The 27,518-nt window shown below is 39.9% G+C and overlaps 1 long non-coding RNA gene across 1 annotated transcript in view; it reads left to right on the top strand.

Annotated features, from left to right (window-relative positions):
• Nucleotides 1–21,248, top strand: part of LOC142071199 (uncharacterized) — a 72,822-nt gene extending 51,574 nt beyond the window's left edge. Inside the window, exons 2-4 of the long non-coding RNA XR_012667240.1 lie at nucleotides 1,482–1,774; nucleotides 20,083–20,151; nucleotides 20,681–21,248. This is a non-coding gene — a long non-coding RNA (uncharacterized LOC142071199). The remainder of the gene's footprint in view (nucleotides 1–1,481; nucleotides 1,775–20,082; nucleotides 20,152–20,680) is intronic.
• Nucleotides 21,249–27,518: the final 6,270 nt, after the last annotated feature.

Below are 27,518 nucleotides of genomic sequence, written 5' to 3'. Positions count from 1 at the left end.
AACCCATTGTCTTGTGGTAGCAGATGGAGCTATAAGCCTGAAAACCATCGTCATTGTGTCTGAGGTGCTCCTGGCCGCTTCCGTAAGGTCGGTCAGGAGCGCCTGGGCAGACATGGGTGAAGGGACTAAATTAGGAGTGACTCGACCAGGTCATTCTCTTTAGTCCTGCAGGCAGTCCTATTGCACCATCTTCTGCCGGGCAGGCAGGAGATGAGGATGGCTAGCAGTCCTACTGCACTGTCTGCTGCCAGCCAAAGATGTAAAAGATAGATGGAGTGGATCAAAACAAGAAATACACCAGACTTGTTTTGTATTCATTTTCTCCCCCCTCCCTCCCTCTCTCCGTGAAATCAACAGCCGACAATCGTTTCGGTGAGGTCCGTCAGGGGCACCTTGAAAACTTTCACGGAGATTCAGTCCTGCCTGAAATATCAGAGGGTGGGATAGTTTAGTGGGTTGAGCATTGGCCTGCTAAACCCAGGGTTTTGAGTTCAATCCTTGAGGGGGCCATTCTGTATGACAGTTGTTTTTGTTTCTCCTTGATGTAAAGCCACCCCCATTGTTGATTTTAATTCCCTGTAAGCCAACCCTGTAAGCCATGTCGTCAGTCGCCCCTCCCTCCGTCAGAGCAACGGCAGACAATCGTTCCGGCCATCCCATGTTGATGTTGGTGAAACGTCCCTTGTGATCCACCAGTGCTTGCAGCACTACTGAAAAGTACCCCTTGCGGTTTATGTACTCCCCGGCTTGGTGCTCCGATGCCAAGATAGGGATATGGGTTCCGTCTATGGCCCCACCACAGTGAGCTGAGTGGGCTCCATGCTTGCCGTGGTATGGTGTCTGCCAATAGGCCTGAAAACCATCGTCATTGTGTCCGAGGTGCTCCTGGCCGCCTCGGTAAGTTTTCGAAATGCCAAAATATTTGTCAGTGTACCTTTTAAAAGCAAGAATGTTTAATGATTAATTTGCCCTGGCATTCGTGGCTCTCCTGGATGTACTCCCAAAAGGTTTCTGGGGAGGGCAGCCTTATTCCGTCTATCATGGTAGGACACTTTACCACTCCAGGCCAGTAGCACATACTCGGGAATCATTGTAGAACAAAGCATTGCAGTGTATGTTTGCTGGCATTCAAACAACATCCGTTCTTTATCTTTCTGTGTTATCCTCAGGAGAGTGATATCATTCATGGTCACCTGGTTGAAATAGGGTGCTTTTCTTAAGGGGACATTCAGAGGTGCCCATTCCTGCTGGGCTGTTTGCCTGTGGCTGAACAGAAATGTTCCCTGCTGTTAGCCATGGGGAGTGGGGAGGGGTGAGGGGCTAACCACGTGGTGGGGGGAGGCAAAATGCGACCTTGGAACGAAAGCACATGTGCTTTGTATGTAATGTTAACAGCAAGGTTTACCATGAAAGAGTGTACCCATTGCTCTGTAAAATGTGTCTTTTTAAATACCACTGTCCCTTTTTCTTTTCTCCACCAGCTGCATGTGTTTCAAGGATCACAGGATCTTCTCCTTCCCAGAGGCTAGTGAAGATTAGAAGGCGAAAAAAACGCACTCACGATGAAATGTTCTCTGAGCTCATGCTGTCCTCCCACACTGACAGAGCACAGACGAATGCGTGGAGGCAGACAATGTCAGAGTGCAGGAAAGCACAAAATGACCGGGAGGAGAGGTGGCGGGCTGAGGAGAGTAAGTGGCGGGCTGAAGAGAGGGCTGAAGCTGAAAGGTGGCGGTACCACGTCTGCCAGCACCCAGGAGACATACAGTGACAGGTAACTCAGGAAAAAAGGCACGAAACGATTGTCTGCCTTTGCTTTCACGGAGGGAGAGAGGGAGGGCCTGATGACATGTACCCAGAACCACCCGCAACAATGTTTTTTGCCCCATCAGGCATTGGGATCTCAACCCAGAATTCCAATGGGCAGCAGAGACTGCAGGAACTGTGGGATAGCCACCCACAGTGCAACACTCTGGAAGTCGATGCTAGCCTCAGTACTGTGGAAGCGCTCTGCCGAGTTAATGCACTTAATGCACTTAGAGCATTTTGTGTGGGAACATACACAATCGACTATATAAAAACGATTTCTAGAAAACCGACTTCTATAAATTCGACCTAATTTCGTAGTGTAGACATACCCTAAGGAATTTTCAAAAGGGTGATTTAAGTGGAGAGAAGGCCCCTTTGAGCACTGGCTTGCATATGGCCAATATTTGTTGTAGGCCTGATCAAGGGATAGGCAGCCAACAGGATCAGGGTTTCTATGTTTATTACCTAATTTTTAGACTAGCTTGTCCCAGTTTGTAAATGCAAACAGTTTACTGTGATCAGTTTTATCACCTATTTTTTATGATCTACTTTTATGTATAAAGGTGGCAACACTCTCACAGGAGAGCCTCTCTTATAGCTCCAGAGACGCCAAAGATGCTTATGAGACAGTCCTGTATTCACAAGAGGTATAAGATGAATGCCTAATGATGAAATTATTCCTATCCACACGTATACTGTATGCCTGAGGATTTAATGGTTAGAAAAGTGCATCTTATATTCTTTGGATGGGAAAACTGCAACACAGGCTGCTCTATGACCCTTACAATGCACCAGGGACCATCTTATTCACAATGGTTAATGCATCATTCCTATCCACACACAGAGAAAACTATTCTCAATTTGTTTACAATGGTCCTAAAAATGTAATTTATAATCTTTATTTTTATTGCCCATGTGTAAGTTACCCTCAGCAAAGTAAGAATCCTCATGTGCAATATATAGAAATCACAGAAATGTAGGTCTGGAAGGGACCTCGAGAAGTCAAAGCATTTTCAAACCACGTTATTATGTTCACAGCAAACACACAGAAAAGTTAGATAAGAACCTGGCCTCGCTGTTTGGTTGTCCTCAATAAAATGTTGTATAATTTTTTTTAAAAGATCAGAAACTTATTTTTAACACACATTAGCCCCATTTAGTCAGTTTCGATAGCTGTAGCCTGCTGGGTCATTAGTAAGGTTACTGCACTCTATCCAAAAACCTTTTCTTGGTCAGATCTTACAAGATGCATAAAACAATACTTAATTTGGATCGTTTCCTCAGTAACTGTTAATGACAGATGAAGGATTCTAGTTTTTACGGCCATTTAGAAAGCTATTTTAGTTCAGCACAGCACTGAGTTTACAATTACAGCATAGGTGCTAGAACTAGGGGTGCTGATGCATCCCCTGGCTTGAAGTAGTAGTAACAACCCAAATGCATGGTTTCTGCCTTCAGCATCCCCACTATAAAAATTGTTCCAGCACCACTGAATTATTGGTTCCAAATGCCTGTGGTCTAGTCATGTACTTCAGTCTGTTTGTTTTGTTCAAATAATCTAGTCATAAACTCCTCCCAGCACAGAACACAGAATACAGATCTATTTCACAGTGCTCAGAACTAAGAGCCAACAGACAAAGGTAGGCAATAGCACTGTATCTGTAACATTGTAACACTAAGAGTGCCAGCTGTCAAATTTAAATAGATTTTCAATTAATTTTTTTTCTTGTACATGTGTACTCCCCATCTCACCCCCTCATGTGCACACATGGAGTCTTCACAGCTGAGTTGTCTATTCCTCCCAAACCAGAAGTGAACTCAAAAGGTTTAAAAACAAAAACAAACAAACAAACAAAGCAAAAAAGCCCCAAACAACTTTGGATACCTTTAAAACTATTTTGAACTTTCACACACCTCTACACTTCCAGGTTTTGGCCAGTGCTGGGATACTGTTAAAAAAAGAGAAAAGCATGTTGGCATGGGGTCTTTGGCCTGCCTAGAAGTAAAAGGTACTAGTTATTTTATTAGACACCCAGTTTTTGCATCCTGGTAAGATTTTGATATTTCCAGTAAGGTTTGGATAAGCATTTACATATTGCGATCTGAACCAAACCTCCAACCTCACCAATACTATATATGGGGCAGAGGGAAGAATAGTGGTAAGGATTAAATGGAAAAAAGTGAAATAAATAGAACAATTGTTTTACAATTATTTTTACTTCATTATGGTATCCACATAAACTTTATTTCCTTCTTCCTTACTTCCAGTAACTTTAACAGGCATTGAATCAGACCGTTAAATGACTCCAACCTGGCACTGATGGTTATTTAATTCAGGGATTTGGCGCAATCAAATTTTTGAATTCCTCTGCTCCAGCTCTGCTCTGGCACCAATAGTGACTGCTCCAACTCCGCTCCGACTCCGCTCCACGCTCCAACTCAAATTAATTTTTAACTAAATAAAGAAGTGCATACTGTAATTTTGAAAAAAACATTATTTTTATTCAGACTTTTAAAATAATTTAAATATCAACAATGATACAAACTAGAATCATTCATAATTCATTCTGTAAAAAATTATTGCAGTCATCAAGTCGTCTTTCATAGCCTGCCGCAAATCATTTAAAATTAACTTTAAAGCCGAAAACAGTCGCTCTACACTAGCTTGAGTTGTTGGCATGCTCAAAGCAATTCTACAGGCAGGCTGAATGCAGTGTGGGTAGCTGTGAATGGCCTCAAAAACAGACTTAACTTTTAGCCTACCAATAGACTCCATCGCCTCACCATCTTCCTGAAAGTTTCTCTCGAATAATGCTTTATTACAATTATGAATCGCAGAAACTCACCAGCATCTTTCTTGTTTATCCAATTCCATTTCGAAGACATCATCTTCTGAAGAATTGGTGCTTGAATTATCTCCATTTCCCTGTGATGACTGAAGACGTCTCAGGGATGGACACTTGAACAAGTTCAGAATGGAGATGGAAGTTTGAGAACAGCCTGCTATTTCTGAAGGATGTGAATGTTCCGAAACCTCAGATTCGATTATTGATGACTCCTTTTGTTGTGTTTTGTTTTCTTCAAGCTCTTTCGCCAAGTTCAAATGTAGCAATAGATTTTGGTTTTTGAGTCGTCGAGCAATATCAAGGAGCCCTTCGTGACCAGACTCAGCTGTGCTGACAACTAAATGATGAACAGCATCATGCCCCGTCGAAACGCCAAGCTGCCGACCCATTTCACCTGCAATTTTGTGGAATCCTTTGTTCTTTAGCCTGAAGGTAGTGAGCGCTGTTGAACTCAAGCAAATCATTTCCATCAGCCCTTCACGGAAAGTATTGGCATCCATGGTGACTGTAACCTTTGAGGACTTCAAATATGAGTCAAGTTTTGTTTGTTCAATTTTGGGTTTCTTTTCAGATGAAGTGCCGCAAAAAATCTTTTCTCAAGGAGTTTTCAAAGAGCCAGATGAACGTCATTTAACCACATCAGCTTTCTGTTTTGCCTCATCTTCCTAATCCTTTTTTGTAACCAGAGCCACATAGTTTTCAGGATGGTTACGTTTTACATGTCACCAAACGTTGAAACTTTTCACGGCACTTGTCTTGAAGCTACATGGTTTGAGCTCGCCATTCACTTCCTTTTCCACCTTGCACGTTGCCAATTTCTTCTTTGCTTTTCCCAAAAGCCCAAATTTGGGCTTCAAATTTAAAAGTAGAGACGTCATTGAGATCCTTTCCCATAAATCGGCTATCAATCATGGGGGGCTGATTTGATTTTTTTGTACAAGCCGTGGCCAAATCTTCTTGTGCTGCTACTGCATCCAAATGTTTCTTGTTATGATCTTCAAAAAGCAATGAACATAAGCATTACATTTTTTTATAATGACCTGCTTGTGATATCTTAACCACTTAAGGTACTTCAGATTTATTTTGGATTTTCTGGACAAAAATGATCGCATTTTCTTTTTACACAATATTATTATTAAAGTATATTTTAACATTTTTTGCAGATTTAGTGAAGTAAGAAGTATTTGTAATATACATAATTAATATAAAGTTTTATTTATAAATTGCAAGTTAGTTTTTTGTATGAAATTTTGCGGTAAAAATATTTGAAATATTTTCCAAGTTTTTTATTAATACCTCAAAAACGCTTTAATATAGATATATCAGTGAAATTTGGTATGTGCTATAGCGTTAGTATGTGCTATCACTATTCTACAACATTAATTGTTGGGAAGTAACGAGGCTACACATTACAAGGTTGAAAATAAACTTTAACGGGAAAGGGGATTCAAATTGCAAGCACAGTCCTTTTAGTAGGGAGAGCAAATTTTTGGAAATATGTTTTCGTTTCATCAGCCTGAATAGATTATATAAGATAGAGCAAATAACAGGTTCTGTCTTGTATAATGTTTCCAGCCTGCGGGTTAATTTGTATGCATATTGTTCCCAATTATTATTCCCATATTTTGTTATGAAGAAATTCACTATTTCATTCAGTCTAGGATTTCACCGAGGCTTTTTGATCCCATTCAATTTAATAAACATCAGAACCAGTCTATGTAAAAATGACAGAAGATAAATCCCTTGAAAATGAAAATATCATAGCTCAGTTAGTTGCTGCTTCTGCTAGGGTTAGTAGGTTGTTATGCTTTGTATAAGAATTGCTTTGGGATAATAATATTTTCTACTTGTTTATCCATTTTTCATCAGACAAATCAGTCAAGAAGGGCCATATCAGACAGATCTGATATAGTCGCTACTTTTCTGTCTTGTAGCTGGAAGAGAAAGATGAGATACATTTTTATACTTGAGAAAAGGAGTCACAGTTAGAGGGAAAAACTGAAAGAAAGTGAAAAACCTTGAATATAAACAGCTACTCTCTAGAGCAAGTGGCAAGAACACCGTCCTGATAATCACTGAGTTTTGTGATTAGTGAAGCAACAGTTACAGTTGAAAGGAGAGAAACAGGCAAGAAACGGCAGTGCACTCTACCTATCTAAGATTATAGCAGCAGAATGAGTCGTGGTTATAAAAATGTATAGTGGAGTGTCCTTTCATGGCTGCCAACACAGACTGAATCCAGTCCTGACCAGGATAACAAAATTCATTTTGATTGAATCGCTGTCCAGACCAGGGCATTGGAGAGGAGCCCAGAGCTGGAGCCCGGAGCGGTGTAGCTGCATGTATTTGCCTGGAGCTGGAGCAGAGCCGGAGCACAGAAAATCTTGACTGCTCCACTGCTCCAGTTTTTTTTCCTCATTTTCAATCCAAAATGAATGATATTTAGCAAGAAAGTCCTAAAGGTGCAAAAAAGTTTCAGATTTTATAACAATTGATATTGACATCTACTTTACCACTTTACATAATATGTCACAGTTATTCTCACTTCGGCCGAAATCAAGATTTAATGTACAGATACAAAATTACAAAGTTTTTTGGAGATACGTTTTATTAAAGAATCAGATAATTATCAGACATCCAGCAACACTGCAGACTGCTCCCACCCTTGTGCCAAGGTTAGGCGAGTACATAGTCACGTAGATTACTTAGATAGTTAGATTAGTGTGTGTTGATACTTCTTTTGTAAGGGTTGATCAGCGAGACGCCTGAGTGCTGCGATTACGGAAAAGTGTGACTCAAGACACAACATTTAAGATATCACAAACAGGTATATTGCAAAAAAGATAATGTTTTTGTTTATTGATATATTAAGATATCGCAAGAGATATTAATCACTTAGCTCATTTCTCACACGGGCTCCCGTTACCGGTACATTTGTTCATTTGTACATGCTCCTGTATCACTCTGGTGGACTTATTTTATATGTCATCTGTTCAACGGTCTTTTCGTAGCGTTGTTTGTTATTTTAAATTTACTGAAAAAGTCGCATGCAGCAGGCATATAAATATACAGTAAACATTTTTGCATAAATTATGAGTGATTTTTGTGATATATCCAGAGTGATTGGAGAATGTCCAACACAACTTTGGGGGTGAATCCTTAGGTCATTTTAAGAAAATACATTTCTGTGAACACGTGTCCTAAAATTCTTCCTAAGGGAGCTACGGTCCCTTCAAGGAGGTGATGAAAAGTTAATTTCTGATTAATATCTCAAAAACGCTTTAATATAAAGTAATGAAATTATGTCTGTGTCTTAGTGTTAGTATGTGCTACCATATTACATTATCTAAAATTATTTAATCCATAGCTGTTCGTTTGGTTATTATTTATTATGTTTAAAATTTATGGTTCCAAAGTTGAAAAATAAGTAATAAGTAAAATTGTTTGTATCATTCTAAGCATCTAAGCAGATTAAAAATTTTAAACAGTTTTCTCGGAAACGGTTAATTATACAAAATAAATTAAGAATACCATTTTAATGCATGTTTTAGCATTAAATCATATTCCAGGGTTGTATCTGTTAAATAGTCGAAGATTTAAAAAATATTAAATAAAATTGGCCCAGTCCCCTCAGTTCAGGACGCCTGTAGTTTAAACAATTTTATTTGAATGATGTTGTATGATAGAACGTTGGAAATAAACTTTAACGGGAAAGTGGGTTCAAATTGCAAGCACAGTCCTTTTAGTAAAGAAAGCAAATTTTTGGAAATATATTTCTCCTTCATCAGGCTGGAAACATTATATAAGATAGAGCAAATAACAGGTTCTATCTTGTATAATGTTTCCAGCCTGATGAAGCAAAAACATATTTCCAAAAATTTGCTCTCTTTACCAGAAGGACTGTGCTTGCAATTTGATGTGCTTTCCAATTAAAGTTTATTTTCAACTTTGTGACGTGTAGCCTCATTACTTCCCAACAATTAATGTTGTAGAACAGCGATAGCACATACTAATGCTACGGCACATACCAAATTTCATTGATATATCTATATTAAAGCATTTTTGAGATATTAATTAAAAACTTGGAAAATATTTCAAATATTTTTACCACAAAATTTCATTAAAAAAACTAACTTGCAATTTATAAATAAAAATTTATATTAATTATGTATATTAAAATACTTTTTACTTCACTAAAACTGCAAGAAACATGTTAAAATAATAAAATATACTTTAATAATAATTTTGTGTAAAAAGAAAATGCGATCATTTTTGTCCAGAAAATCCAAAATAAATCTGAAGTACCTTAAGTGGTTAAGATATCACAAGCAGGTCATTATAAAAAAATGTAATGCTTTTATTCATTGCTTTTTGAAGATCATAACAAGAAACATTTGGATGCAGTAGCAGCACAAGAAGATTTGGCCATGGCTTGTACAAAAGAATCAAATCAGCCCCCCATGATTGATAGCCGATTTATGGAAAAGGATCTCAACGACGTCTCTACTTTTGAATTTGAAGCCCAAATTTGGGCTTTTGGGAAAAGCAAAGAAGAAATTGGCAACGTGCAAGGTGGAAAAGGAAGTGAATGGCAAGCTCAAACCATGTAGCTTCAAGACAAGTGCCGTGAAAAGTTTCAACGTTTGGTGACATGTAAAACGTAACCATCCTGAAAACTATGCGGCTCTGGTTACAAAAAAGGATTAGGAAGATGAGGCAAAACAGAAAGCTGATGTAGTTAAATGACGTTCATTTGGCTCTTTGAAAACTCCTTGAGAAAAGATTTTTTGCGGCGCTTCGTCTGAAAAGAAACCCAAAATTGAACAAACAAAACTTGACTCATATTTGAAGTCCTCAAAGGTTACAGTCACCATGGATGCCAATATTTTCTGTGAAGGGCTGATAGAAATGGTTTGCTTGAGTTCAACAGCGCTCACTACCTTCAGGCTAAAGAACAAAGGATTCCACAAAATTGCAGGTGAAATGTGTCGGCAGCTTGGCATTTCGACCGGGCACGATGCGGTTCATCATTTAGTTGTCAGCACAGCTGGGTCTGGTTGCGAAGAGCTCAAAAAAGCTTTGGAGCAAAAATTGTGCTACCTGAAAATGGATGCAGCAACCCGTGGAAACAGAAATTTCCTTGCAATCAATGCTCAGTACTACGAAGAAGGAAAAGATAAAACTGTGGTAAAAACTTTGGACATAAATCGACACTGAAGGGCGTCACATTCTTCATATGTGAAAAGTCAAGTAAAAGCTATTTTAGAAAAATTTGGGACCAGTGAAATGCAAGTGCTGAGCATCTGCATTGACAATGCAGCAAACATGACATGTGCCGTCAAAAATTTCAGCGAGGACAATGAAACCATTTCTACCTCTGAGAACAGGGATGTGGACAGAACTGAAGCAATTTTGCCTGATGAAGGAACTAAAGGAATGGATGAAATCGAACTCAACATGGACGCTGCTGAGCAATGGGTTAATGACCCTAGGGTCATAATTCCAACATGGCTTCATGAGGACAACTCAAAAGTCCAACTGATGAGGTGTGGTATTCACACTCTTCAGTTGGCAATCTGGGATGGACTGAACAAAGAACATGCAAAGAAATTTCTTACAAAAATGCAACAAATCGTTGTCAAACTACAAACCCCAAGTATTTGAAGTGTTCTGCTTGATCTACATGGGGTAATTCAATCATTGCATACTGTGACTCGCTGGGATTCAACATTTGCGATGATTGATTGGCTTCTCGTTTTTCAGTCTTACTGTGAACAAGTGGCTGCTGCTGGAACAAGAGAACTCAAGTTAACAAAAGCTGAATGGGACAAAGTGAAGAAGCTGCGAGACCTTTTGGCAAAGCCAACCCAAACAACCATGAATCTTCAAGCTGTTGATGTAACCCTGGAAGATTTAATGAAGGAATGGCGAAAACTGTCAAAATTCTTGCAAGAAAATGGTGGACAAATTGCAGAAGGAATTCTATCTTCCATGCAGAAACGCAAAGAAAAGCTTTTTGACAATATTCATTTCCTTGCTGGAGTTTATGTTGACCCATGGTATCAGATTCTTCTTACCTCAAGGAAAATACCAAAGGCAAAGGAAGCGCTCCTTGATATTGCTCGACGACTCAAAAACAAAATCTATTGCTACATTTGAACTCAGTGAAAGAGGTTGAAGAAAATGAAACACAACAAAAGGAGTCAGCAACAATCGAATCTGAGGTTTCGGAACATTCACATCCTTCAGAAATAGCAGGCTGTTCTCAAACTTCCGTCTCCACTCTGAACGTCTTCAAGCGTCCATCCCTGAGATGTCTTCAACCATCACAGGGAAATGGAGATAATTCAAGCACCAATTCTTCAGAAGATGACGCCTTTGAAAAGGAATTGGATAAACAAGAAAGATGCCGGCGAGTTTCTGCGATTCATAATTGTAATAAAGCATTATTCGAGAGAAACTTTCAGGAAGATGGTGAGGCGATGGAGTCTATTGGTAGGCTAAAAGTTAAGTCTGTTTTTGAGGCCATTCACAGCTACCCACACTGCATTCAGCCTGCCTGTAGAATTGCTTTGAGCATGCCAACAACTCAAGCTAGTGTAGAGCGACTGTTTTCGGCTTTAAAGTTAATTTTAAATGATTTGCGGCAGGCTATGAAAGACGACTTGATGGCTGCAATAATTTTTTACAGAATGAATTATGAATGATTCTAGTTTGTATCATTGCTGATGACATTTAAATTATTTTAAAAGTCTGAATAAAAATAATGTTTTTTTCAAAATTACAGTAGGCACTTTTTTATTTAGTTAAAAATTAATTTGAGTCGGAGCGCGGAGTGGAGTCGGAGCGGAGTTGGAGCAGTTACTATTGGTGCCGGAGCGGAGCTGGAGCGGAGCAATTCAAAAATTTGATTGCTCCAAATCTCTCGTCCAGACTTTTAAATGAAATGCACATGGTGCTATTAGCACGGTTCCTTGTTTAGCCTGGCTGCATCACAGTCCTGCCATGGGTTTGGTAGCAACCTGGTAGTTTTGACAATGGAAATCCACATTTGAATGGGGATAGTTTAATATTTAATAATTTTGTCTTATTGTAGGTCAGAGATCTATTTTTTTAATTTATAAAAATGTTAAACAAAGTAGTACCGATCTTAAAACCCTAGGCTCTTTAGACGAAAAATTATGACAAACAAGAGATCCAGCAGGTAAAAATTAACAAGCCCCAAACCAAAAACTTAGCTCAGAACAAACGTTGCCATAAGCCCCTTTCCTCATATAAGACCCACCCCCTATCAAGTTCCTTTCTGTTCAGAACCCTTGACACACAGAAATGCTTTGCAGTCCTGAAAGTCTATTTTAGGTTCATTGGCTGAGAAATATGCAAGTTGTTTCCCCAAGATCTTACTGAATGTGCTTTAAATATTTAGTGCTGACAAACTTCTATTGCTGCCACTCTGCCACATTTCAAGGCCTTAGTCCACATAATAAATAGTGTTTCCTATTACGTACATTTTGGCCTAATTTATTAAAGTCAGTGGAGTGACACAAGATGGCCTCTTATCTTGTGAAGACAAATACATGGCTCTGTGGGATACTGAGAGATGGACAAATATGGGCAGAATTTTTGTACAGGATCAGAAACCCCATGTAAAACAGGCTGTTGAGCAGTTAGGGGATGGTTTCAGAGCATACTTCCTAGCTGGAAGATTTTGGAGCTCTGCTTCTGTTCTGTTGGGAGTTAAAGAAGGATGAGAATGACTCAAGACTTTTGTTTTTTCATTTATTTTGAGTATCACTTCCAGACCCCACTTGTATCATCCCTCAACATAAAATTGATTATACAAACATGGCTGTGGGTGGCCTCCACCTCAGAAGTGCACATGTGGTTTTGCCAAGATCTATTTCTTCCCATCCCAGGACCCAACCCATCAGAGAAATGCAGCTCTAGTACGTTTTGAGAATGTAGAATTAGGAATAATCAGTGAATCCAACTGAGAGTTATAAATGGGAAGGATCTGTAAAAGAACTACATTGAGTATATTTCCCCTTCAGTGATCTTGAGCATTTCCTTTGTAAGCATGTTGCACTGTCCCACCAGCTCTGCTTGTGCTGTAGTCTCCAGAGCTTGAGCAGTAGATTGTTGTGCACTTCAATACCTCACCTGGATGGAGCAAACAGGCAGAGAGAAAGGACTCCATCAGATGTGCATACCCTGTTCAAGCTCACAAAGAAACTCAATGGCACTTCTTGTGTTGCCTAGCAGAGTAAATAATTTTATTTAATATTGCAGCCATCATTTTGGAAAATAGACAGATTTAACGGGATCAGAAGGGTGGTGATATTTTAAGGTACATTTTATCTGTGAAGCCCTTCCTTGGCTCTCCCCTCCCTAGGTGAGCCAGCTCCAGCCGAAGTCTCACCTCCAAAGTGCTGTCTATGCAGCTATTTTTTAAGAGCTAGTGTGAACCCTACTCTGTCGACCCAGGCTGGAGGCTAGCTCCTGTGGGCTCCTAAATGCTGTGTAGATATACCCTTTAAGACATCTAATGTCTGCTGTGGATGTTTTCACTAACTTTCTGTCCTTTAAAGTCCTGTTTAGGGAAATGTTTAATTAACTCGTCTGATGCTTTTTGTTTATTGAGGAAAATGCTGGCAAGGTCTTTTCAAATTAATTATAATTTTGTGCGTGTGTCGCTCTGAGTTTTGATTGTCTTCCTGCTTCTTTTTTGATTGGACACTGCTGCAAGACGATTATTTTGTGGTTTCCCAGTTAGCTGCTTTGTACGGGTGTAGTGGCCTTTTGGTAGTAAAGCACTTTGATTATTGCATTGCCAAGGGTAAATAAATGCATCATATTTATTTTTCAATTTAAGTTGCACAGCAGTCTAGATTAAACTGAGGTTTGGGTGTAGGAAAAGCTTACAGGATGATTCTCTCTTCTAGTTGATCACCTGACTGCTGTGTTTCTAAAGCAGGACTGTATGTTTATATAGTGTGTAGCCACAGCCTATACCTCATCAGCAAATTACCAAATATTAAGAAGTATTCCCTTCTACAGTGCTCACTCATGTATGGTGGTGTATTTTGTTGCTTTCCGTTCTCTTTTTGTAGGCTCCCTTTGAAGAATGTTGAATTAGGATATGAGTCTCTTCTCAGCAAATCCAGAAGTGTTACTTGAAAAAAATGCCAGTTTTGGCAGAGGGTTTTGTTTTTTTTTAAAGTAAAAACTTGCCTGTTGCTAATTTCCTTTTGTTTTCTTTTTGCTTTCCAAAGAAAAGTCTCTAAGCAGTACAACCATACAATGTTGTGCAAACCTCACCAGACCACTGGAATCACAGTTGTGACAGGGCAAGGCCAGATGGCTATAGAAAAGTAGTGGGAGATAGATATATTAGCTTCAGGCTAAACAAATCCCTGGTACCAGGATAAGTGAAATGGCAGCTGCTCCAGGTCAATTAAGACACCTGGGGCCAGTTAAGAACTTTCCAGAAGGCAGGGAGAACGCTAGGTTGATTGGGACACCTGAAGCCAATCAGGGGCTGGCTGAAGCTAGTTAAAAGCCTCCCAGTTAGTCAGGTGGGGGTGCGTGTCAGGAGCTGTGGGAGGAAGCTGTGCTGTTGGCGAGACTGAGTAGTACATCCCATATCAGGCACAAAGAAGGAGGGCCTGAGGTAAGGGTGAAGTGGAGCTTGAGGAAGTGAGGGCTGCTGTGGGGGAAGTAGCCCAGGGAATTGTACATGTCATGTTTCTAAAAGGTCAGCTACCATAGCTGATACTATTAGGGTCCCTGGGCTGGAGCCCGGAGTAGAGGGTGGGCCCGGGCTCCCCCACCCCTTTTCCCCCCCGATTAATCACTGAGACTGGGAGACAACAGAGACTGTGCAAGGAAGGATAACTTCTCCTCTCCTCCCTCGCTGACTTATGATGAAAATGGCTCAGTAGACTGTGACCCTTGTCTCTAGAGAGAGGAGGGTTACGTGGAGGGTCACAGTGAGCCTCTGAGGCTAGCGAAATCCGCCAGGAAACGCGGGACCCACAGAGGCAAGGACAGAGCTTTGTCACACAGTGTAGACTTTATTAAGTGGGGGTGGGAAAGGGGAAGAATTCATGAGACCTACAGTAAAGGGAATTATTAATCTGTAGAAATGTGACTGTGTTACTATGGGGCTCTGGGAAAAATGATTTCACGTTATGGGTCTTTTAAAACTTAAAATGTAGCTGTTGGTAATAGGAATGGGTGTGGAAACTTACATTTGTATGGCATGTGAACACTTTGATCTCTTAAGATGACAGATGTCAAAAAAATTAAGCTAGATTTGGAAAAAATGCAAATTCATAAGAGAATCAAAATTAAAGACCGAAACTCATGTCTTTTGATTAATGGTGAGACTTGGCACTAACATCTCTGGGCACTTCTGAAAGGAGAACTCTGATGATTGACTCAATATGCAGCTTAGAAACTGCCTTCAATATAAATTGTATCTGAGTGTTTCCAGTACATTTTGAGAGCCAAACTCCAGAATTGCCTGGGAGAATATTAATATTTCTCTGCAGTGATGGTTTGAATCAATATTTCATCCCATAAGCAAGGAAAGACATTGTGAGACAGTTATTTACTTAAGTAAAACCAGTAAAAGCAGAGGACATGCTGTGCTAACACAGGCTATTTCCTGAGTTGCTGTGAAATAGAATGCAGGGCTTTGCCAAATTTAAATGACATGGTAACTTTACTAAAAGCAATGCTACTAGTAGGGGTGGTTCAAAAACAAGGAATCTGTTTTGTGAAAAAAATTGAGGTTTCGACCTTTGTTTCTGGTCTACATTGGAAAGAAAATGAGACCTTCTAACATTTTTCATGGAGGAAAAAAAACAACAACAGAGAGAGAGACCTCAGACTAGCCAATAGTTTGAGTGGTTAAAGCATTCGCCTGTGGGAGACCCAGGTTCAAAATCTTGATCTACCTGATTTGGTGCATATAAAGTCAGTCTCTCTTTTTCTTTCTCTGGCCCAATGATATTTAATTATTTATAGAAAGTGGAACAGCCCCAACAGGAGAGATCGGGTATGTCCATATTGCAAAAACAAAACAAAACAAAAAAAACCCAAAAAACAACCCACAGCGAAGAGTCTCAGTAGGTCAGCTGACTCAGGCTCCTGCTACAAGGCTAACCATAGAAGTGTAGACATTCCTGCTTGGGCTGGAGCCTGGGCTCTGAAGCCCAGGCAGGGGGGTGCGTCTCAGAGCCTCCACCGTGTGCAGGAACTTTTATTTTAGCAGCATAGCATGAGCCCCACAAGCAGAGTCAGTTGACTCGGGCTTGGAGACTTGCTGCCACAGGGTGTGTGGTGGTTTGTTTTTGCAATGGAGATGTACCCATTGACTGACTGTGTTGCCTGATGGGTGGGACACTCACTGGGGTGTGTGGGTGTAAGTTCCTGTTCAGGAAGAACAGGGACTTGAACCTAGCTCTCCCCCATGCGAGTGCCCTAACCACTAGATACTGGGCACTTTGGAGTGGAATGAAGGAACATCGATGAATCAGGATTTTCCAGTGGAAAAGCATTTTGTCAAAAGAGTCCTGACCGGCTCTACTAAGTACATGGAAAATTCAGATTTTGGATCTAGAGCTACAGTTCATCATTTGGGCATCTCTATAAATGGCAGAACTCCAACACCAGATCCAAACACCCTGCAATTTTGTATCATTCAATGTCAAAAGCATGGCTGGGAAGGCAGAAGTTTTCTATGATTGGGGCTGGTTAAGCTGGTAAAGGAAAGGCAGAGAAGCTCTTAAACTCTTAAGTGGCAGAGGGGATGGATAATGGAGACAAAGGGGGAGACCTGCAGAAGGAGTGTAGGAGTAGAGGCAGAAGAACTCTGGGAAGAAGATAAAGGACATAGAGGAGCCATGGAAGGGTTTGGAGAGTTGGGGTACGTGTTTCTTTTCTGTAAGCTCATGAATCTATCACTGGACAGCACTTAAAAAAATAATTAATCATTAATAGATTTGGTGACTTGAGTAATGATCTTTGGAGGAGTTTGATAAATGAGCTAAATTAGTCTTTCATTTATAAGTTTTTCAGAGTTTTGGGAAAAGGCAGTAATGAGTCTCTCATAGTATCCTGCTTTATTCATAGAATTATTATTAAGTATGTAGATTATGGTGGCCCAAAAGCACTAGTCAGATATTTCTCTGCTAGAATGTGAAATCCTGGCCCTAACACAGTCCATAGGCAAACTCCCACTGACTTCAATGGGGTCAGGATTTTACATAACTAGAGAGTAGAGAAACACAAATCTAGGAACAGAACAGCCTCAAAAAGAAAGAGTACTTGTGGCACCTTAGAGACTAACAAATTTATTTGAGCATAAGCTTTCGTGAGCTACAGATGCATCCGATGAAGTGAGCTATAGCTCACGAAAGCTTATGCTCAAATAAATTTGTTAGTCTCTAAGGTGCCACAAGTACTCCTTTTCTTTTTGTGGATATAGACTAACACAGCTGCTACTCTGAAACCTGAGAACATCCTCAGTTTCTTCAAAAGTTCAGATGTGGATTCAAATTTGTAACTGACCCACTCTATAGTAATCGGAGCCAAAACTGCAGATCCAGACACCAAGGAACTCTAGGAAAGTTCAGCTCTGGCTCTGAATTCTGCAGCTGGCCCCAATCTCTGTGAAGGAACTAAACCAAAGCCTTGGTCCAAGCACCCCACAAAATTTGAGAAAGTTCATATCCAGATCTGAATTTTGTTGCATAGGCCCATTTCTGATGATGTAGAGGAAACATAATACATACAAGGGCAGCATATTGGCAATTTTGTAGCAGAAGCATTGCCTGTAGCACACCATGTGCCTTTCTTCCCTTTCTTTTTTTTCCCCATTCCACATCCCTCTTTCTCTATTTCAGAAAGACTTGGAGGGGTTGGATAGGATGCTTACTATGAAACAGATCTATTATGAGAACAAAGCTTTTTGCAGTTTTCCTTCCATTTATTTTTGGTGAGTTATACCCACACAAAACTTTGTTGGGTAAGATTTTTTTTTTTAAAACTTCGGGAGTCTGAAAGCTGACTTCAAAAAGCAAAATGTCACTTCAGCTCCTTAGAACAGTTCCCATCTGACAAAAAAAATATGAAAAAACAACCTTAATATAGCTGTTCATAACAGGACACTAGTTAGAGCCCCCAATATTTTTTATGTGATCATTTCAGGAACAATGTAGATGATGCGATGACTGAACAAATTATTCTTTATGATGCAGAATACATGGGAAATCTAGATTAGGCAGTAAAGAAACTAAACAAGAGGGAAGATTATAAACAAATTTAGAACAATGATTTATCAAACTATGCTCATCCTAAAACTAGATAGACGTCATCGTCGCTGATGAAGTTCTACATTGAATTCAATAGCTGGCCATGGCCTAGAGAATCTGTGAGATGGTTTGAATGTTACACAAATACTTGGTTTATAGCCTATTAAATTAGTATATCTTGGTAGAGTGTGCTTAATAAAACCACAATGCAGTCTACTTTCCTGTTCCAAAGAATAGCGTAATTTTCCCCACAAGTTACGTATTGATCTTGCTCTTGCTAGCATAGAAGTCAGTGAAAGTTTTGCCATTGACTTCAATCTTAGCAAGATTATCCATAGTGTGTGCAGCAGTCACACTGGAAAAAAAGCTGATCCATTTATCTTTCTAGGTATGTGTACTGTGCTCAACACTGTGGTGTCTGTATACCGTAGATTATGCTATCAGTTAGCAGGGTTGTCTGTCAGAAAACACACATTTGACATCCCATAATAATTCCCCATTTACTTACATATACTATACTGTAGCCTAAGAAGAGAAGTCTTCAAAACCTCAAAGTCCTAAATACAGCAAGCTTATATAGTGACAGTGTTTGAAAATATGCACTCTATTCACAGTCATTCTTTTTAGGTTTATCCCTAAGAGACGTTCTGCATTAAATATACACAAAGCTTTAGCTATAACCTTTTCCAAGACCAGCTATAACAGCTCTATTTGTGCATTTTCGGTGTGGGTACTGATACCTCTTACTCACAAGCAACTCACAGGCTGTCATACTAATATTCATGATTCCCAGATTAAGTTTGAATCCTTTGTGACAATGCATGTTTTACATTCGGAATATTCTAGGTGAACTCAGCTGCAGGATATTTGTACATATTCAGAGGAATATATAGAGGGTTTTTTTTTTTATTGCTTCCGTAGGATTGCTTATCTTCATTGCTCAGGTCCATAATAGATTTTGCTTAATGGTAAAGTGTTTGTCACTGAACGGGGTTTTTAAAATGCATTTCTATCCGTCAGATCTGACGGGTCTCACAGCAGCATGCATTAATTTATCTTGCTTGAACGCACAAAAAGATTACACTGTGTTGAAATGTTAACAAAGTCATATCATATAGATGGTAGCTCACTGCACTTTTCTTCCTTTTTATTGCTCCTGGTAGGCTTTATTCCATGTCATGCATAAATAATATTACTCAGGAGACAGAGTCAGTGTACTTTATATTATTGAAGCTAATATACTATAGAGACAGGTTGAACTTCTGGAGGGAGCATCTGTTCATGTCACTTACCAAATTATTGGTACCTAGCCCTCAGACAGACATGTACAATAGATGAATGCATGTATTCATGAATATAAAATTACTTTGTTTTGGGCCACGGCTGCAGTACCCAGATTGAGATAGCTTTCATATAAATGAGGTCTGGCAAATCAGTTTCTGGCATCATGCAGCTGATTATTGTAAGACTATTTGCAAGTGTTTGACTCACCGTATAGGACTAAGTGTGAGAAGGCCCCAAAAGAGATAAACTGAGGACAGTTTGCATACCATGGAAATATTCATGTCCTAAAGTTTCAACCAGTGGAAATCCTGGGGGAAAGTCAGAAATAGCCCATTTTCACTTAGCACAATTCTGCAGTTTTATAGTTAACATGCTAGTATCTTTCCTGAATGGCTACCCTGGATCCCTGTGTGGAACTCCTGTTGATGTCACCTTCTCCCCAGGCTTGATTCCTTCTAGGGTTTCCAGTTCAGGGCTACTCATGCTAGGTTATCTCTGTCCCAAACCCAAGATCCCTCTGCCTACACAGCCCAGCCCTGAAGCCTGCTTCCTTCAGAAAGAGAAGTGTGTTTTTATGCTTACTGAAAAGGAGTACTTGTGGCACCTTAGAGACTAACCAATTTATTTGAGCATGAGCTTTCGTGAGCTACAGCTCACTTCATCAGATGATACATCTGATGAAGTGAGCTGTAGCTCACGAAAGCTCATGCTCAAATAAATTGGTTAGTCTCTAAGGTGCCACAAGTACTCCTTTTCTTTTTGCGAATACAGACTAACACGGCTGTTCCTCTGAAACCTGTCTTTATGCTTACTGTTATTGATAGGTGTTATGGTGAGGGATCAGCTTTAGCCCATCTCCAGGGTGGATCAGCATACCCTTCTTGATTTCAAAGGTAAATGAAAGAAAAACAAAATCTAAAATGGATCCCTAGGCATTTGCTTGGGGATCCTGTGCCACATGGTTTCTTTACCTGGTATTTTCATTAACGTTTACAGTTGTTTTGCAGAGATGCAAACATGCAATAAAATCACACAGTGCTAAAGCTTAGGTCAAAATGACACATTCCACTTCCACAATGTAATGAACAGCACTGTTGGTTAATTACAAGTAGATTGGGAAGAGGTAAGTTTCCATTTTCTCCATTAGCAATGGAGAAAAGAGACAAGTTCAGCATTATCACTATTGCTGGTCATACAAATGCTATTTGGTTAGTCCATCTTTGCATAGATAGGCAGTTACTGATTTTGCTTTACTCCATAATCCTGGGGGAAAAAGGGAATTTAAAACTGACCCATGTTTCACAATTAGCAACGTATTTTATTTTGCCGTGATAAAGAGTCGGTCTTGTTTTGGGTTTCTTGATTTTTGGTTTAAAAAAAAAATCCCAACTAATATGTCCCTGCCTAATGTTCCTTGTGCAGATATCCTGACTGTGGAGTGCATCATTAGAAGGAGAGCGCACTAAAATCATGGCCTGCCATTCCTGCCCTCACCCCTCAGTCCCCACCTTGCCATTTCTGGTAGAGGAAAGGTGAATAAAAAAAGTCTCTCCCTCTTGTGGGGGGTAAGGTCATTTGGTGTTGTAAAAGTTATAAAACTGTTGTTCACTGGGGAGGGAGGGGCCTTCCCACAGCATTTCATGTTCTCTCTGACCATTTGACCTATTTGGACTGCACCATAGAGGGAGGATGGGTCAGGATTGTCTCACTGAAAAGCAAACTAGTCCAATTTATTTATAGATTAATTTCTGTTGCACATGAAATTCTGCAATTTCAACATTTGTTTTTATCCTGAAAAAGACAAAAAAATCAAAATAGAAAAATTTGTGGAATGAAAAGTTCTGAAAAAGTGTCTACAGGATTTTCAATCAAAATCTCTAGTTTCACAAACACAACATGTTGATTTCACTAGTTTCACAACATGGGATTTCAACTTTGACAATGGTTGCCATTTCCAATATTTCCAAATGTCAGTGTTGCTTTGAAACTATGCCTCACTTCAAATTTTCCTATTAAAAAAATTGGAAACTTGTTGAAATTGATATTTTCCTGTGATATTTTTGTATTTTAGATTTTATTTTAGCTTTGTTGGAAAAACGTGCAGCTGAAAAATTTTGACCACCTCTAGTTCCTAATCTAGTTCCCGGTCTGCTTCTCACACATTACTAAGATGATACTATGTTTGAGCTGCAAATAATGCCAGGGAACGCTTTCTCCTTTAAAAATAAACTGTCTTAATTAAACCTGCAAAATTCACAGAAATCTATCTACTGATGTTAAGTTTGGTAATAGCTTGTTTTAGAAAACCTAAAATTTGGCCTAACTTGTCCCTTGAAAGAGTAGTAACAATCCGATTCCATTTTCTTCTGGATAGTAATTCAAGAGCCTTCAAAAGAGATTAAAGTGGGGGGACAGGGAAATGTGTGGGCTTCACACTTATCAGTGAATCCCAAGAAACAAATTACAACATGTTTTGGGGTTTGTGCAATAAGATAACTGCATTTGCAGTTAGTGTAAGCACAAGCCATAATTTGGGCACATATGCACATGAAAGGATAGCAAAGTATGCTAATCAGCAGCACACATCTGCTAGCTGCAGTCATACCATTGAGATCCTTGTTTTTTCTTGCTTATTTTAGGCTTTTGTTTGTGTGTTTTGCTACACCATAGCATTTTAACACCTTAGTCAAATAATCACACACTAGGCAGTCTGCCATTCGGTCTGAGAAATTAAACTAAATACTAAAAGTTTGTGCCATGTCAATTGTATGACAAATGCCATTAGACTTCTAGATAAGCTCTTATTTTTGTGAGTCCTCTAAAATTCCATGCATATGTAATGCCAACAGACCCTGGTTGTCAGTGGGCAGAATCAAACCTGGGACCTCTGGAGCTTAGTGCATGAGCCTCTACTGCATGAGGTAAAAGCTATATGCCTCTTAACTAAGGCTGTAGAGCAGACTCATTAATCTCTCTAAGTGGTCTCAGTGCCACTACATGGTACAGAACACCATACCCAGGAAGTGTGGGGGTTACATATACCCTTTGTATGCAGTGCTGTTGTAGCCATGTCAGTCCCAGCATATTAGAAAGACCAGATGAGCAATGTAATGAGACAAGCTTCCAAACTTACACAGAGGTGCCCTGAAGAAGAGCTCTATGTAAGCTCAAAAGTTTGTTTCTCTCACCAATAGACATTGGCCCAAAAATATATATTACCTCAACTACCTTGTCTCATGCATATCCTTCAGCACATATAAACTCACATCTGCAGAGCAAATTTCTTAATCACAAATTGCAGAGTTAAGCCTCAGGTTTGAGCAAACAAATACAGATTTGCACACATGCAATTTAGAGGCTTAGCTGAAGATATAGCCTGAAGTTCTAAAACTACTTATTTGAAGTAATTAGGCAGCATCTGATTGGTTGTAAAGCTGCTCACACCCATAGCAGGCAGCACACTGATAGAGGTTGAGGATGGCAGACTATGCTAGGAGCTAAGCAGTCATGGGAAAGAGGAAAGGTCCTCTCATGGATCAAATTACTCAGTTACTGGTTCCAAAGAAACACCACATGACAAAATTGTCCTGCAGGATGTCCAGTTACAAAGCTGTATCATCAGGACCAACTCTGGCAGGTTGATCATATCCTGAAGACATGACACTGATTGCAGCAGCTTAACCTTATCATCACAGTTACATACACAGTCATGTATATAAAAGAGATACTGTGCAGCCAACTGACCCCCAAAGAAGTACATGCTAGTGCAAAAACAAAATACACATGTGTATTTGTACATGTGGGGCCAGACTCACCTGTATGCTCCTGCTGCTTTGCACCATAAACTCAGATCAGTTAAGTTGGCATTTCAGCTGCCACGTATCATGGGAGTGACACAAAATAGCTGATGTGCACAATAAATCTGAGCCTTTATTATGCTTTAGGAGCACAGAAATCTTCATATATGGGATGACAAATATTTTTTGTTAATTACAAAATACTAGACTAGAGCTCTCACATCAAATAAAGTTTTTTCCTACTCAGAACATTTAGAGAAAACTTACAATTGGAGTATGCAAAAGAGAAAAGAAAAAAGGTTACTCCCTAGTCCTGGATGGTCTCACAATGAACAATGTCACGCTTAACAAATTCCAGCAATACAGTTCCACGGCTAACAAAAACTATCAAACCAGGGTGGGCCTCTGAAATGTTAACATACTGAAGAAATTCTCTCTCTAGTTGGACTCCTACAAACCATTAAATATTTAGACACAAAAAAGTCCCCATCCCCCCAGCTACATAGCAACCCTATAGCTTTAAATATTAAAAACAATAGCACTTTAACGTATTCTAATCAAGTGCAATAGTTCATTGGCACCAGATAACACTTGTCTTCACTTGCTGATGTGGTAGAAAAATATACTTTTATTACAAAAACAAAGAGACTACTGAGGAATGCACACTCCCTGGATTCTTTCCTAGCATCGTATGGAGAAGAGCAATATCATGCTTATTTCTCTGTCTTTTCATGTTAGTATCCAAATGCACAGATAAAGCAATGCAAAGGGACATGCACTGATGATAGGAAACCTTTGTGATTATTGGCATGGGGCATATGTTGTTGGGATATTTAATGCCAGATCCTCAGCGGGGGTAAGTCACTATAGCTGCAGTAAACACCATGGATTGCAATTTTCCAAAACATACTAAAAAAGAAAAAAAATCCCAGGTAGAGCTGTTTTAATAACACAAACCAAGACAAAACAAACAACAAAACACCTAACCCCAAAATATGCCAAGTGTTGTGAATTAAAGATAGGAAATTCAACGTTAGTGAATCTCCTGACTTGATAGACTTTGTCTGACAATCTCATCAGCATCATGACGACTAGATGATGCTCCTGGTTTGTAAAGTAACAACTCTCTCCTGAATAAAGTAGTGCAGATATTTGCAGCAAATAAACTCTGAGGCTAAGAGACAAAGTTTAATAGCCCAGGATATGGTTAGCACTGAGTTCAAAGGAAGAACCCTCAAAAGCAAGAACCAAGGGCAGGAGCAGAGCCTTACCACATACTCCACATCCTTTGCAACCAGTCTAGCATCAGAACTATCCAACTTATATCACTAGACTTTATTTTTGCTGACTGGCTGTTTGTTCTGATCGCCTCTTGTCCCTGTCTAACTCTCCCATGCTTCTCGTCTCCCTTCTTATTTGCTCTTCCATCTCCCACTACACACTCTCCTTTCCATTTTTATTTCTCTCATTCTTTGTTCCTGCAAACTCCCCTCATGATATCCATGAAAATCTCAATTATTTAAGAATAGATAAAAACATTAGAATGCAGTTCTATTGTGACAAGTGTCTACATACAAGTTGCAGCTCCTTCTCAGCTGATGGGCTTCCTGTGTATATGTAGTGCCAGGTTTGCTGATTTAGTGACAAAAACCCAACATTTTATTGCTTTTTACCCATTAGCACTGAAGAGCCAACACAGCTAAAAGATGGTAAGGTGGATTCTATGCCTTTTAGTAAACAATTCTGCTGATAAACAAAGTTCTAATCAGTGACACCTCTGCAAACCCACTGAAAGCAATGTGGTTGCACAAAGCGGTTACGTACACATCACTGAAGGCAAAATTTGAAAAATGTGGAATTTCATGGTGTAACTGAGACCCTAATCTAGCCTGCAGAGACTTTATTAATGGTGATGATACTGAGAAGGAAAAGAGCACATCTTGACTGTAGAAATCCAGGTTGACTTTATGGGGCTGGTAGTTGGAACTGCCCCACACAAGTAAAAAATGTTGTGTGTGCAGAACACATTTGATCTAGAAGTCACTGAGAAAACAGATCAAAGCCACTGTGTGATGGGCATGGTAAAATATGAAACTGGCTCTACCCCACAGGGCTTAAGTAGCCCAGGCAGGCAAAGAGTAGAGGGGAAACAGAGGCACAGGGAGGTTAAGTGACTTGCTCCAGGCAACAAAGATTAGTGGCAGAGCCAGGATTAGCATCCAGGTCACCCGAGTCTCAGTCCAGTGCTCTATCAACTAGATCACACTGCCTCCCAAAATTTGTGCCTGTGTAAAATGGGTAGAAGAGTAATCCCAGGAATGCTGTGAAAGTTATTTCCTGTGATATTTGTGAAGTACCTTAGGATAAGAGATGCTATATACTGTAAATGTAAAAAATAATTAATGAAAAAATAGGAAAAAAACCTTTCAGTTTAAAAATGATAAGCCAAATTTTAGCACCAACTAACCGTTTTCTCCCTGGCTTGCATATAATACATCTCATGTGTGACAATTATGACACTCTGGATACTGCCCAAATCACATCACTGAAGCGTATAACCTTTCCTGATTTAGGAACGACAGGATGACATTTGCACGTATATTGCTGAAAGATATGAGTGCAGAGCCAGTTCGGAAATATTGTTAGCTTGGCCTCATTAATAAAATAAGGTTAATGATTTATTCATATCCAGGACAAGGAGACACTAATGTAGGGTAGTTACATTAGTGAGGAGTAGATGCTTTGGAAAAAAAGCAACACTAACAGAAATTGTCTCTGGCTGTTTTGGTGTTTTGTATGAAGTAGTGTGAGGGATTTTTTCCTGACCAAATCAGTAATTAAAGCACACAAAATTCCTTTTTCCACATACTAAGAGAGAAATTGGGAAATTTGTTAGCTTAGTATAGAAATATATTATCACTTGAGTACTTGAATGACTTGCTCAATCTCTTCACACTCACTTTCCAGATGCCTGGAACTTGCCCCTGTAATTATGAACCCAGACATTATTTCTGTGAAAAACATTATAAATCAGAGCTGAAAATGACTGACTATCTGAAATGATTGCCATTTAAGTCCTCTTAACTTTATACCTGGAATGGCATGGCATGGCATACCATATAAATTGTGCCCCTCCAGAACCTAAATAGAAACCCTTTAAAATATCATTCACATATTTCTCAGTGAAGAGAATGAGTCGACCCTATTCTCCCTCTTCAAGAAAGCTAAATGTGCTTGGAATAAAATAAAAAAGCCCACAAAACATATGCTTTAAAACTACCTTGTTTGGTAGCAAAGCAGCAATTTATTTAGTTTTGATTTCTGTTTGGTTGGTTTGGCAGCAGCTGGTGTCCTAATGAAGAACAAGATTATGTCCTTTCAAAAGAAGTGAAGTATTGTGTCTGCTAATAAGAGACCCACCCCCAACAGTTGCAACCTCTACCTTTATTTACAGGGATAGAATAACTGGGAATGTGGCTTAAAAATACCTTTTTTCCTTCTCTCAGATTTTGTATTGAGCACCGCTCAGCCAGACTGAGAATTTAGCCCATGAAGTGAAGACCCAATCTAAATTTTGCAAACATGGGGGAGTGTTCTGAACTGGGATTTTGGCCTGTTACTAATTATTGTTCCCATCAGCTCATGCTATGAAAATATACCTTTTTACAGAGGGCCTGATTCTGATCTCACTCCTGATTTTCAGTGGCAGATTAAGGCAAGGAGTAAAGACGCCCATGGCCAGGGGCCCTGGCCAATTTGGTGACTCCCGCAGGAGCGCCAAAACCTGGGTAGAAGGTGAGGGGGCCACCAGCACTGGAACTATGGCCCTGTCCTCTGCTCCTTCTCTTTCATGGAGGCCCTGCCCCTCCTCTTCCTGGTCCCCTGGCCAGGCCAGAAGCTGGAACTGGCCCATGGTAAGAGCCCACCCAGGAGGCCCAGGTCACTGCAGGGAACCCTGGGCCCACTACCTGCCCTGGTCAGCGGGCCCAAGACCAGCCCCTGGCCCATGTCCCCAACCCTGGGGCATGCTACCCAGGGCAGGTGGAGGGGCCTGGGCTCCCTAGGTGGCATGGCTCTTACCACGGCCTGGCTCAAACACCTGGCCTGGCTGCTGGGCCTTGGGGGGAGAGGAGGAGAGGGATGGGGCCCCATGGCGAGGGGGATGTGTGGGCCCTAAGAGTTCTTTGTGCCAGGGCCTCAATAAACCTCCATCTGCCTCAACTGATTTTACACAAGTGTAAATTTCTCCACTCAAGTTACACTGGTCAGAACCAGGCCGTAACACTGTAGAGGGTCTAAACATTTCATTTCTTAATGCACGGTATTATTGAATGTTGTATATTATCGGAACTGACACTTAAATATCTTGAATTGTTTATAATCTAGGGGGTTGATTGTGGTTACCTCTTAGCTAAGGAAAGCATTTATTTTCAGCATCAGACCACAACCCCCTCTGCTTATGT

The sequence above is a fragment of the Caretta caretta genome, chromosome 2 (assembly GCF_965140235.1).
Source record: "Caretta caretta isolate rCarCar2 chromosome 2, rCarCar1.hap1, whole genome shotgun sequence".
Taxonomy (NCBI): domain Eukaryota; kingdom Metazoa; phylum Chordata; order Testudines; family Cheloniidae; genus Caretta; species Caretta caretta.
Note: the sequence above shows the minus strand (reverse complement) of the source record. Positions and strands in the feature narration are given on the sequence as shown.